This window comes from Acipenser ruthenus, chromosome 2 (genome assembly GCF_902713425.1).
Source record: "Acipenser ruthenus chromosome 2, fAciRut3.2 maternal haplotype, whole genome shotgun sequence".
Classification (NCBI taxonomy): domain Eukaryota; kingdom Metazoa; phylum Chordata; class Actinopteri; order Acipenseriformes; family Acipenseridae; genus Acipenser; species Acipenser ruthenus.
The window spans coordinates 112,457,135-112,472,200 of NC_081190.1; the positions used below are offsets into that span (position 1 = coordinate 112,457,135).

Consider the following 15,066-nt stretch of genomic DNA (forward strand, 5'->3'; position numbering starts at 1 on the left):
TGCAAGGCAACATACAGAGACTAGGGTGTGTGAACTATGCATCTGCTGTAGAGTCACTTACAACTACGCCTCACCCGAAAGTCAGAGCACAAGGAGGTTAAGTGACATGCTCAAGGTCACATAGTGAGTCAGTGGCTGAGGTGGGATTTGAACTGGGGACCTCCTGGTTACAAGACCCTTTTCTTTAACTACCGGACCACACAGCCTCGCCTAATACTGTATACTGTATGTATAATGTAAGTAACACCAAACACACACCTAGACCTTTAAAAAAATATTACAAAGGAGTATGACGACAGACAAAAAAAAAAAAAAAAACAGCCCACGAAAGAACCATGAAACCACCAAATAATTATGTATGTGTTACTTCTATATCTTTATGTTCACAAAGTCTGTTTCCATTCACATACAGCAGGGCATCTGAACAAACTTCCTCTTTATTAGTTGCTATACATGTGCACATTTGCAGGCTTACTTGCTATCATTGATTGCAACCACTTCCTGTTGCATTTTTAATTGTTAATGTCTACTATGCATTGTACAAAATGAGAAACTAACACCTTCCAAATGCTTTAAGAGAGCGTTGATCACATTAGTTAGTTGTTTGGTTCTTGTTTTGTAAAATGAACATGAGTTTTACCTCTTTCAAAAAAACAGAGTTCTTTCAAGACAGGAGTAAACGCTTTGAAAATATGTTCATAACCACAAGACCAAGAATGGCATGTTCGAACAGTACATTGCCCTACGTGAATTATTCATTTAGATACATTGAACCTTTATTTGTTGCCAGGGGCTTCAGTACCAGGCCCAAACATGCATTTTTCTTCCATGTTGTATGCTTCTATTTATTGAATTGAAACAGCTCACTCACGTTTGCTACAACATTTTGCCCATTGTTTCGAGACCCAGCATATTAGAATATGGCTACCACAGCAGCAACTATCGAACACAAGGACCCTGCTTTAGCTTCCAGCAGTATAATGTGTATGTGATGCTACTGTCATGCGTATATTACTGTTTGTATTGATGCATATAAGATATGATATAATAACACCAAGTGAAAGTGTTAGTGTTTAAGCACAGCAAGCCAATCAAGTTGTATTATAAATATGCCCTTATTGTTAATGCTCCTCCCATTATACATATAACACAGCAGCAACAACAGCTTTTTTTGCCCATATTGACTAATTCACAGACAATATACTTTTTACAATGGCTGCAGAACTCCAGTAAAACATCAACGTTGCTGTATCATAATGACAGTAATGCAATTTGGTTTGACATATCACACTTATCTTAACTAATGTATTCTGCTTTTTGTTGAGATTCACTTAGCATCATCTTCTGTAACACCACATCATGGAGACTTTCGCAACCTAACTTTGCATGGCCTCCTCTTTCATCCAGGGGAAGGTCGAGGGCTATGTGTGGATCCAAAATTTTGACCCCCGGGGTACTTTATTTAGTATTTAGTAACTGCATCACTGCAGTAGCCATGTATCTCAAATTAAAGAAACCCACAAAACAAAAATAAATAAATAAAAAGAACAAAAAACAAAAAACAACAACACCCAAGATCGGTATCTTATAGGAAACCATAAGGCTACCATTCCCCAATTTGCCAGGCATTAAATATTGAATTTCCCAGGGCAACGTCTATCTATGAGACCTGAAAATGGTGAAGACTGCTGTCTCTGCTGTTCATGCAATGCCTGTGAGACCAATATTTAATTACATTGATCTCCCAGATACATGATCACACATTTATGCATGGATGCCAAGGTCAGTTCATCAAAAAATATTATTTGAATAAATAAATAATACTAATAATAAACAGTCGGCAGTAAATTCTCAGAGAACGTATAGTGAGCCCTCGTGTGGTTCGTTTGCCACAACTTCACAGTTTTGCTTTCTTTCAGGGAGTGCTGTTTGGCAGCTGCAGTGGGCGGGGGAAATGATAAGCAGTAAAGCTAGGGAGGAAACTGAAAACCAACAGACGGGAAGGAAAAAGCCTCTGTAAAAGTAAGAAAGAAAGAAAGTTAAAAGAAGCGTTGATTACAAATGTGCGTGATTTGACAATAATTTGTGAGTTGAAGAAAGAGAGGACCATTTCAACTTCCCAGCTTCATACCAGGTGAGACACATTTACGAGTAACAAATCTGACAGTTCCACTCTGGCGGGGCACTTCAAGATAAATCCGCGCATCACACTAAGTAGCTTTTTAGTGCAGGTATTATTATTATTAGTATTGTGGTCAGAGAGCATAGGAGACATCGACACAATTATTACTGCTTATTTTTGTACTTGAAGAAATAAAACAAATCCTAAAGTAGAACAGCTTTCACCCACTGAACTTTCTGTATGCAGTTAAGTGTCCTGTACAACTTAAGTAAATAAAGGTGTATTCTCTAGACGCTTGTTGTCTTGGGGATGAAAAAAAAAATGTAAAGGTTGTTATGAAGTGTGAATATTTACCTGTCTTAATGGCGTATGATGAACGATTAAGGCATTTCCTTGGTCCCAGGTATTTCTTTTAAATATGTATGTAGTTAGAAGAATTTCAGGAAACATAAGGAATTGTTCAAGTTTGGAGGAAAGCAACTTATTTGAGGAGGATTCGAGTCCATGCAGATCCCTGCTAATTGTTCTTGTTATTGAAGGTTTCTTTTGCTCAGCTTTTGATGTTTGTTTTGGTCGTCTCTCTCTTTCTTTTTCTGCTTTTCGCCATTTGAAGCATTTAGGTCTCGTTTTTGGCACTGTCTTTCGATTTTTTTTTTTTTAAATATACTAAAGTTTCTGTTGTGGGCTTCATTGCTAGCTCTACTGTAGCTAAACAAGTGTACTTTTAAAATAATACAAGCGCAAATCACACCTTGTTCAAACGACGCTCACAAAGGGTACCAAACTAAAGAATGTGAGATCCAATGAAGACAAAACAGCGATTGGCTGGATTACATGGGGGAAAAAAATACATATGTTAAAGCATGTCAGTTGAAACTGAGTATACCATAGATGTAAATGTTTACATGTAACTTTTTTTTTAGTTAACCTATGGTTTAAGTCCTACAAGTGGCCATCGGTAGTTCTAGTTCTAGTACCACAATTGCATACCTTATTGATGCAGCGAGGCTAATTTAGATGTATAGGTTCTTGATGAGGAAACAGTTAAAACTTAAGTCAGCCTGTGGTGTTATGTAATTTGGGACTGTCAGAAGTTGAGGACAAAGGTTACCCATTTTATTTAGTTTTGCTTTTGTCTTTTATTGCATCTATAGAAGATTAAAATAACCAATATAAACAGACTTTGCTCTAGAATTCAGTACAGCACCATTTTAGAAAAAAGTATGAACTGGTTTTGAAATCTTCTCTGAAAGCACCTAACCCAAAATATATATATATATATATATATATATATATATATATATATATATATATATATATATATTTTAACCTATGGTCATACACAAGCATTGTTCAAAGTTTGGAGAGGGGGTAGGCCTAATTTTCTTCATGTGGTCATCTTCTAAAAAAGCTTGTCTCCATTCTTGACACATTATGCCTTTTTAATTTGACAATTTGGTTTCTTCTCCCCTCTCTGGTTGTGATTTTATTAGTCTGGTCTGGCAGAAACCAATGTGGTGTTCTTGTCTTTCCACTGTGATGGGTTAACCCAGCGACCCACCTCAGGATCTGGGTTAACACGCTTTGACCGAGACAAAATGCTTGACGACCGTTCGTGAGCCGACGTTTATTCTGTTTAGGCATACTTTTGTTGATTGAGACACAGCATGAGCCAGATTGCAGCAGGGATGAAGAAGCATTTGCTCTAATCAACATTTGGGCCGACGGTTCAATCCAGAGAAGCTTGGATGGAAGTGTCAGTAACAAGCTGCTTCCGGGGCATTGATACTCGTATTGTGCACTTATGTCTGTCACCCAGGTCAACCCTGCTTTATCAAAAGCAGTATGAAATCACATAGCCTACCCGCATGACACCGGGTCCTGACCCAAGCAAGTTCTGACCCAAGTAGAGCATGCCAGTGTGAAAGGGGCTTTAGATTTCTGTTTTCCCTATTGTTCTTCCCACTAATCTGGCATCAGACCGGTCTGTATCAACTCCACCTTTTAATACCTGCTAATACTAATTAATAATGCTGATACCAATTCAACATTTGCAACAGATCCAACACTGTCTAGGATGGCATCAGTTAAAGCAAGCAGTAACAAAAAAATGAAAAAACAGTAGTCCCAATGACTTGCACGTACAGTGCGAACAGGTATCCTTTAAGTGTGGGTAATGTAAGGTATGGTCTCAGTTATGGAAAGGAACATTTTTTTATTGATGTACAAGCGTTTTACCTGTAATACCTGTAGTTGACAATCTCTGGAATTTCCAAATTCAGGGGTTTGTGACGAGACTTAAGCAGCCTTTTGGTCCACTTGCTGCTTCACGAACAGTACACTACGAACACATGTTTTATGGACTTAACTTCAGAATACCTTAAGAATGACTACTTTGCATTAAGGGAGCGGTGTACCAGAAGAATGCTTAGTTAAGATGTGGAAATAGCTGGAAGTAAAATGGCATGTACAATAGCGTAGCCTGATGCGTGTTTCCACAGGCCTTGTAAAACATCAGCAGAATGGTATGCATTACTCATATTTATAAAGATTTGTAGTATTTTGTTCTCGACTAATCTGTATCCTGAATTAAAGATTATTATTATTTTTTATTACAATGAAAAGGAAATTGTAAGCCTGCACCTGTTAATAAAGGTCATTCTTTAGCACACACTTCAGTGTAACATAGTCTGGGGTTATACTGTACTCTGCCCCATTTACATTTTTACATATCTCTACGCAGCCACTCATGCATTTGTGGTGAAACTTGCTAAAGACATTTTTTATAACAGGTTATTAATAGTACATGAATATGGGGGTAAACAGACTGTCTGTCAGTCTATCAAACTGTCTTCAGTTCTGATGAAACCCAACAAAGGCGTTCTTTAGCATAACCCTTTGTGAGAGTATCAGAATCTGGATTACCTGTGCATATAGGGTGGATGTAGGTCAGGCCAAGCTACTATTTCATGATACTAATGGCTCTAATTTTGTATTTATACTTGTGGTGTGGAATGCATCACTGACACTGTCGTTTGTATTTGTACAAGAAATGGTGGAAAATGCAACTGATCCTCCCAAACAGCCACCTAATCAGAAAACATACCACTCTGTTCTCAGTTCTTGTTTCAGGCGCTTCATTGGAAGCTGTAAATGAGTGTATTTGATTTCCCTTTTTTGTTCATGCTTGTTTTGCATACATCCCTCAGATAATGCTATGTTTGTTTTTGTGTAGTACTGTTACTGGTACCTCTTTATCGACTCCCTGAAAAAGAGATGAGAGGCACAAAAAACAAGTATTACTGTGGAGATGTTTGATAAGTATATAGGCATATCAAAGTATATTATTGCAATTTAAAAGGAATAAGATCTGAAAACAGCATGACGACTTGCCTGCTTTAGTTTCAGGTTATTTGTTGCCGGATAACTTCTTATCTTCTGTAAACAGAAACCTGTAGTTTTTAATTTTAAGTTTAATTTTTAATTTAGAGTTCTTACTTTCACTCAAAAGCATTCCACTAGGGTTCGTGTTGCTTTTATATTGCTACATGCTGTATAGTTTAAAGCTTTTTAACGTGTCAAGCAATCAGAGACTGTAAAAACACACTGCTGAGAAATTTGTGTATAGCTAGACTGGACTGACCACTCGTGGGACATTTATTATCATTACTTACCTCTCCAGTGTCTGGTACTGAAAAGATATAGAGATCAAATGAACAAATACACATTTTATCCTGGCTGTCGGAGGCATCCAACACATTGGAACTGGATGATCAGTAAATTAAATAAGCATTTTGTTTTTAACATGTCAGTTATTTAAAGAGAAGCGACTCTCTTTAAAAGAAAGGATATAGTAATAACCCTAGTGGTAATGAGTGAAAAAATATGTATGTGCCTTGTCATTGTATGTGCATTGTCATCATCTAATTCCGTGTTTGGACCCTGAAATTCTATTTTACGACACTGAAGTCTGCAAAGTATCGATCTTCTTTTAAGCCTAAAAATACAACCATATTTTTTTGTTTTATAATAGAGGTGCTTTTGAAAATATTTTGCTTGTGGCAATGTAAAATCTGCTCCCAGTCTGCAGGTAATGGACGGCCTTTGCATGCAAGATTAACCTGCTTCTCCCAGGTATTAACTTGAACAAATTACTGATTAAACAGATTATGAATGGTGACACAGTTATAATAAAAAGAAGAATAACCTGATTAACTATTTTTTCCCCCGTTTTATTATATATAATTTGACTGACAAACTTCTAGTTTAGGACAGAACACCAGACAGTAATTCTTAGTCTTTGGATGCATTCAAGTAAAAAAAATAATCTCTTTGGTAACACACATATTCGCTTTCTATTTGGCAAAGTTATTATAAATAGTCCAACATACTCTCAGCATAATTGTGTGCCATTTAAAATGTTTACAAAATCAAAAACCTGAACCTCAAGATAAAACTAAGTAACAATGATAAAATGATCCAAAGGGAACTTTCTTTCGCTTTGAACTTTCTGTAGACTCTTTGTTTTCTTCTTTCATTTTTCTTTTGCAAGTAAGAAATGTATCAATTTTTGATTCAAAGTGATACACAGGATAATATGGATGAACTCTGTCAAACACCGAAAACAATTCAACCAGCCACTATTGCTGTTGCTAGAATTCACATTTTTTTGTCCCTTACGCCTTATGCATTAGGGCCCTTCCTCCTACTTGGTTGTATCCTTATTGCACTGACATACATTAAGGTGACTTTACATTTTCTTTTCTTTAACACAATCACAATGTTTTGATATTTGTATTCACATTTTGCAGATCTAGACTAGTTATGGAGGGTGGAAGACGGACAGACAGACGGAAGGCGTTGTCTTAGTTATGGAGGGTGGAAGACGGACAGACAGACGGAAGGCGTTGTTTTAGTTATGGAGGGTGGAAGACGGACAGACAGACGGAAGGCGTTGTTTTAGTTATGGAGGGTGGAAGATGGACAGACAGACGGAAGGCGTGGTTTTAGTTATGGCGTGTGGAAGACGGACAGATAGACGGAAGGCATTGTTTAGTTATGGAGGGTGGAAGACGGACAGACAGACAGACGGAAGGCTTTGTTTTAGTTATGGCGTGTGGAAGACAGACAGACAGACGGATAGACAGACGGAAGGCGTTGTTTTAGTTATGGAGGGTGGAAGATGGACAGACAGACGGAAGGCGTGGTTTTAGTTATGGAGGGTGGAAGACGGACAGATAGACGGAAGGCATTGTTTTAGTTATGGAGGGTGGAAGATGGACAGACAGACGGAAGGCGTGGTTTTAGTTATGGAGGTTGGAAGACGGACAGATAGACGGAAGGCATTGTTTTAGTTATGGCGTGTGGAAGACAGACAGACAGATGGAAGGCTTTGTTTTAGTATTCTGTGCCCTGCTTTGCATGCTGCAGACAATAATGCAAGACTGAATGAGTGTAGTCATGGTTTTAATAGAAAATTATTCACGGAACGGCATTATTTAGCAAAGCACTCAAACTGAAGGACTTGTGAACGGGAAGTTTATTTTTTTTAAACTTTGACAGTTCATTGGATCGAAAGAGGGTTACTTGTATCTACTGTCAAAGTGAGTTCCAGTATCACAGAAGGTCATCTAGTCTGTTTTACCTCCTGTGTGCTAAACATGCTTTCACTTCTCAAAATACATTCTAGTAGTTTCTGCTACAGACATCAACAATACAACAACAAATGAAACCCATCAGTTTCGACAAAGTACACTTTTAGAAATTCAGGATCATTGCAAACCCATAAATCAAGTTCAGCACGACACTGTAAGTATAACCAGTGTTGTTGGATAGCTACCGACTGCAGACCCGTTAACATTGTAGCTTTGTTTTTATTTCAATAACCACATTTATTTTTAAATTATATTATTTACAAGTATGGAGGATATAACCGTTACTCAGAGAATGTTTTGTTTTATTTAGGCAATTTAAAGTTATTAATAAGAGCACTTAAAATGATTTATTATTATTATTATTATTATTATTATTATTATTATTATTTAAACGGCAATGAAAAACATCAGTTTTATGAGTAAAGGAAACTGATAATTTTAAATCAGAGTGGAGAACGAGAGAAATTGGAAAAGAGAAATTACAAATTCTGCTTGTGTTGGAAGGTTCAGCACAGCATGTGTTTTGGAAGGTAGTTTTGTGCTCAGTGAGCTGTATTGTGTAAAAGTGTTTATGTTTGTTTTCGATTATAATTAACACATGGAGCAGCGCATCAACCTGCAGTACTTGTGTGGCAGTGTCAATTTCCTGGTCTGGGGATAAAAGGAAAGATGAACTGATTTAAAAAAAAAGATAAATTGCGATTACATTTTTTTAATCTATTGACAGCCCTAAAAATATATACATCCTCTATAAATCGTAAGACCTAGAACTGACCTGAGATTCATCCACAACTTTATTGACTCTGGAAATGCACTTTCTGTTCATCCACAGAGAAAATGAACATTGATAATAATATAATATTATGCAATGTGATTGAGCAGTCACAATTCACTGGGCAACAAGTACACCTGTATTGAGGTAGGAGTCAGTATGGCAAGAGAAAATTAAGAGCCAGTAAGTTTAGAACTTTAACTTTATCTGTATCTGTGAGAAGACTATACCTGTCTGTTTTCCAATCTGTTTGGTTAACATTAAATCCCTTGTCAGTACTATTTCAGAAGAAAATAACAGCTGGTGACTTTGACCTCTCCTGAAGATTAGTGGCTGTTTACATTTAGGGCTACCAGCCCTTGCCAGTGTATGCTTTGGGTGTGTTGTTTTATTCACTGGTTGTTTCCCAAATGGACAATAAAGTATAGTGGGGATGCAACTGGTGAATAAAACATGAGATGGAAAATGTTTTGAAGAATTTATTTCCTGGAGAACTATATATATTGGGGCTGTCAAGCAATTCAACAAATTTAATTTTAATCTTGGGTAAAAAATTAATTAATCTCAGTTAATCTTGGTTTTAATTTCATATTTAATTGATACAATTACTGCACGTTTGTTTTATTACTGATGCTATTATTATTATTATTATTATTATTATCTTACTCCATAAAAACCCTGTTTTCCTATTTTTGGATTCTAGTTATACTTTTATATTTGTTGTTAAATTGTTTGAACCAACTGCTAAATCACAATGGAGTCAGTTTATTACTCACCTTACTGCATTTACAAAGATAGGTTTCCTATACTCATAAATGATGTTTTTCATTGCCGTTTAAATAATAATTTTAAATTCTCTTTTATGAATAACTTGAAATTGCCTAAATAAAACAAAACAGTCACTGAGTAACGGTCTATCCTCCATAATTGTAAATAATATAATTTAAAAATAAATGTGGTTATTGAAATAAAACAAAGCTGCAATGTTAACGGGTCTGCAGTCAGTAGCTATCCAACAACACTGGTTATAGTATTGTACTTAGCTTGATTTCATGGGTTTGCAGCGATCCTGAATTTCTAAGAGAGTACTCTGTCGAAACTGAAGGGTTTAATTTGTTATTGTATTGTTGTTGTCTGCAGTAGAAAAACTATTAGAAAGTGTATTTTGAGAAGTGAAAGCATGTTTAGCAGCACGCAGGTGGTACAGTAGACTAGATGCACTTCTGTGATACTGGAACTCACTTTGGCGAGATACAAGTAACCCTCTTTTGATCCAATGAACTGTCAAAGTTTAAAAAAAAAAAAGAAAACTTCCCGTTCACAAGTCCTTCAGTTTGAGTGCTTTGCTACATAATGCGGTTCCGTGACTAATTATATATTCAAACGATGACTACACTTATTCAATCCTGGCATGCACTAAAAAATAAATAAATAAATAAATATAACTTCGAACAAATTAACTTGTTAATCGCAGAAGTTAAATACGATTGACAGCCCTAATAAATATATATATAAGGCCCTGTGAAAATCACGGAAATTTTCTTTAAAATTAGGGATGCACCGAATCCAGGATTCGGTTTCGGATTTGGCCCGAATACTATATCCACTCAGACGCACATCCATTTTAATACATCCCTCCAGTGTGTTTAAATAAGACACGAATCCGGTATTGAATGTAACTGTTGTAGTTAATAACAAGAAAACGTTTGCTGAATTCTGTCGCAGCTCTCAACTCCCAAAATTAACTTACTGGGGGCGCACGCACTAAACACATTGCACAGCTGCTGAATGCAAACTGTATACCCCCGTATACAACAGCACATTCACATCACACTTTCCATGCTTTTGTGCTTTGTTATTTTGTCTGAGACGTGTTGTAGAGATCATACCGAGAGAAAAAAAAAATAAAAAATTGTGCACAGAAATATATATTTTTTTGTAACTTTACAACTGTCAGATGTGCAAGACGTTGTTGAACAATATACTTTAGTAAATTAAATTTTACGTTACTGTAATGTGCCAAAACAAGTTGAACCATTTGGGAACAGCTGTGTTTTATTAAAATCATTTTTAAACTATTTCGTAGCCTGTTTGATATGTGTTACACACAGTGCATTTAAATCAATGTGGGTTTTATTTCTTTGGGAGATTCAGGTCACTCATCACGGTAATTTTCCGGCTAGGAGTATCGCATACACACACCGAATACGTCTTTGGAAAACCCAGAGTCTGTACTTTTTAAACAAGCAATTTTAGGTGGCTTTTACGGTGCCTGAGTAATATGTGCGGAACCTTCGGTGCGCTGGTGCCCCAAAATGAATGGGTCTGAGTTTTAAGAGTTAAAGCGAGTCACCGCTTGCAAAACAACACCTAGATAGACTTAATATCATATTTTTTTTTTCAAAACTGTTTACTTATACTGCAGTATACTGAGTTGCTATAATGCTTAAAGATAGCGGCAGAGAATCACGTACGAGAGAATAAAGTCTCGCGGCACTTAAAATATCCAGCACTACTTTTTTAAATTTTTTTATTTTAACCAGACACCCACTTCTTTATAGACTGTTGTAGCGTTCCAGGCATTCTAAATTGGGTGAAAAATACAGTAGCTTGGTGTCTTAAAATTTTCCCGCACTGAAAGTTGCAGATATACGGGAGCAACTTGGAAAATGCGCGATTCCCGCAATCCCGTGCTGAAATTCAAGCCCTGTTACAGTGTGTAGTATTTTAATTTCCTGCTTAGATTGCATATATAGTGACATGACATAATCACTACACAGCACTGTGTGAACAGCGAATATTACACACAGGCACATAGCACAGCTGTAAAGTTTCGTTAATGTGATTTAAAAAAAAAAATAAAAATTATGAAATACAAAGAATTATGAAATTATTTTTATTTCTTAAGAATATTGTAAAAATTGCGGTATTTGGCTAATTTCACAATTTTCAGAGGGCCTTATTTATATTAGTGCTGAGACGAACACAGGATTTTCATGTTCGGATATTCGCTCATAATTTAAATATTCGTTTGGATATTCTTTCGTTTTCAAAAAGTAATAAAAGCCATTCTATTGCTCAGAACGCAGGCAGAGACAGCATAGCAGCAGAGGCAGAGGGGAATTATAATATGTAACACGTTAAACTAGAAAAATATCCCAGGAGTTGTGGGATATTACGTTGTGTAGGCCTTACTGTACCCCAGTGAATTAACTACGAAACAAAGAATGCTAAATTCCTGAAATAAACAGTACATAAAGTTGACACCGCATTTTCTTTATATTGTACTTTTTTTTCATTCCTTGCCATTGCCGTTTCTTCACAGTAAACAGTGACCATAGACACGTTTACTTAAAGTAATAAGATGAGGTTTGCTTGTGCCTTTTTGTAGCTGAACAAGCAAACAAAAACTGAAATTTAACTTTAAAAACGTGGAAATGGCATTGTAAAATATTTATTACATTCCACATAACAGAGAGTTGCACCAATATATATATATATATATATATATATATATATATATATATATATTTATCATTAAGGGGACAACTTAGCTGTAGGTGCACTGACTAGTTGTCTGGCCGACATAAAAAAAATGGCTTCCCCTGTAATTGGAAGTCTGTAATTAGAAATGTAGGCGTTATTTTCGAACAAGATCTTTCCTTTGAGCAACATATCAGGAATGTCACTAAGATACTCTTTTTCCATTTACAAAATATTGCTAAACTTAGATGTATTTTCTCTGTCTGATGCAAAGAGACTAATGCACGCTTTTATAACATCAAGGATAGATTACTGTAATGCACTGTTCTCTGGTATTTCTGGCCATGTTGATTTCACAGTTACAACTTATACAAAATGCTGCGTCCAGAGTTTTAACAAGAACCAAGAGAGATGAACATATCACCCCTGTTTTGGCAGATTTGCCCTGGCTTCCTGTTAGTTTCAGGATTGATTTTGAGATCCTGCTCCTGACATATAAAGCTCTCCACGACCGTAGTTCCTTATACTTAAAAGAACTCCTGACTCCATATTCTGCTAGTCAGCCTCTTAGATCACAGGGTGCAGCCTTGCTTAACATTCCACGGATACAGAAAAAAAACGCAGGTGGCAGAGCATTCTCTTACAGAGCCCCTAAACTGTGGAATGGCCTGACTGCCACCATCTGTGAGTGAGGCGCTCTCTGCTGCTGTTTTTAAAATAAGACTAAAAACATACTTTTATGACAGACTGTTCACAGTCCTGTAATTTATATTTATTTATCACTTGTTTTTACTGCTCTTTAACTTATTTACTTACTTATTTATATGTATTTATTTATTACATGTTTGTGTTGTTTTTAAGTATTTTAATTTCTGTATTCTTAAAAAAAAAAGGCTTTTATTTTATTTTCTTAGCGCTTTGAGGCAAATTTTTGTGAAAGGCTCTATATAAAAATAAAGAATGACTGATTGATTGAGATATGGGTCAGAATATATTGCCACGAGTGCTCCAGATAAGGTTTGGGGTCTGGGAGTAACAACCTGTAATTGTAACACTGAGAGAGTAAAGGGCTTTGCCCACTTGATCCGTTCTGTCATGCGTTTTTTAACATGCGAATTGTGATGCATCAATTAGTTTTAACGAGCATGTACATTCACTATTGCACCTTGCACACTGAGTCTGTAACTACGTGTTAAATGTTTTACACCATGGAAGTGTGTTTCCTAGTATCTGAAGACACTGTATTCTGGGAGATATAGTTGTTAGTGGAAGTTTTAGAGGAGGCAGACAAGCTATGCAGCAAAATTGCTGTGCATATTTTTATGCATTCAGTTTTAATTTAGTGCATATTTTGGATTTCTTAATGCATAAAAATGGCAGGTACAGTGCTACTAATGCATAGCCACAAGTGCATTGCTAGCTTAAAACTAATGACACATTTTTGTGTGGTAATATATTCTAACCCATATTATTATTTAATATATTCTGTGTTTCTTGCCTTCTAGTTTAAAACAAATAAATACTGTTAATGTTTGTATCTTTTTTCAAATGCGAGTACTAAAACAAACAAAAAAAAGAAAATGGCAATACTTATTAGGTAAGGTTTACAGGAATTATTTTATTAGCTTCATATACTTTAAGCACTTTTTATGCATCAGCCAATAACACTTTTGGCTGATGAAACATATGAAAGCTAACTTTGGTTGCCTGACCACAATGTGAAAGAGTGTATTTTGTACACCTCAGCAACTCTGTGTTTCTCATGGAGTACAACAGAATAAAATTACCAGATCTACCAGGGTCACCTCTGGCTGCTTGACCAAGTTCTGGTAAAGATTGAAAGGTAAGTTTAAGAACAAAGATTAGGAGATGAATTCTGCTGTTTAAGACTATTGTGACTGAGCTCCATGAAAGAAACGCTGTGGTAATTGGAAGAGGGAGGAGAGGGAGTACAATTGGTAAATGCTCATTTATATTTTAATTTAGAATTATGGTAGAACATGGTGTTGTGATGAGCTGAAATATCACTTTGGCTTTGGGTGTGATGAGGCACAACGCAGAGTAACTCTGATCTGTCACAAAGCTTGTTGCTATGTTTAAATGTTTTTTTCTACAGTGCCGGAATTGCTGTCTGCATTCTTTTTTCACTTTTTTCTTTTTACAAACCATTCAATCTGAAATGACATACTAGGGATGCTTTATTTTTGTTGACAAAAACTCCCATGTCTAGTTCATCATGTGATGACACTACTTTGCATTAATCCAAGCTGGACGCCACTCCACCACCACATTTTGGGATTTCCTCAATTAAATGTCAGAAAATGATCAAATACAAGCTAGGATATGTACACAGTAGTTTTGTCTTGGGCAGTCGACTGTAAATGTGTATAATTTACCAGTATAGCAGTTAAGTATAAGGCAGCTTTTATTATTATCGAAACAGGAAGCAATTGTGTCCGCGTTTTGTGTTGTGGTGTATTAGGAACATATTAACCCTGCCTGTCAATATAGGTTTCTAGTTTCCTGTGCACATGCATTCTGAATACATAAGTTTAAGTTGGGGTTGGAACAGCTCAGTCCCCTGTTGGGCATGCTTTGTCGGCTAGATGAGCTACAACATGTGTTGATGCACCCCAATGACAGTTTTGTTCAACCTACTGAAGAAGAGAATGGGGGTGTGAAATAGGTTCCACATACTGTATAGTTAGAGCTTGATTTTTTTTAGTTTTTATTTTTTTGTTTAGTTCAGGGTGTGTTTTTTCGGTTTTTATTATTGTTTTGCAAAATCGGTTATTAAAAATAAACAACACTCAAACACATCAGCTTTCGGTTTCTATAACAATTTAAATTTAAATAACATTTTCCTTAATTGTAGTACTTTGTAACTGTCAGAATATAATTATTCAGTGTTGAAGTGCACATTTAGGATTCAGGCAATTGTGAGATGTAAAAGGTACCAGGTAGCTCTTAATTTGTGCTGGGGTGCAGTCCCAGAACCTCTTCAGTTATGAAAGTTAAAAATCTCATACACATTT

General features: G+C 36.1%; 1 protein-coding gene across 1 annotated transcript in view; it reads left to right on the forward strand.

The window, feature by feature from the left end:
* The first annotated feature begins 1,869 nt into the window (after nucleotides 1-1,869).
* Nucleotides 1,870-15,066, forward strand: part of arap2 (ArfGAP with RhoGAP domain, ankyrin repeat and PH domain 2) — a 130,989-nt gene continuing 117,792 nt past the window's right edge. The window contains exon 1 of the mRNA XM_034013433.3: nucleotides 1,870-2,134. The gene's annotated coding sequence lies outside the window, so the exon portion shown is untranslated. The remainder of the gene's footprint in view (nucleotides 2,135-15,066) is intronic.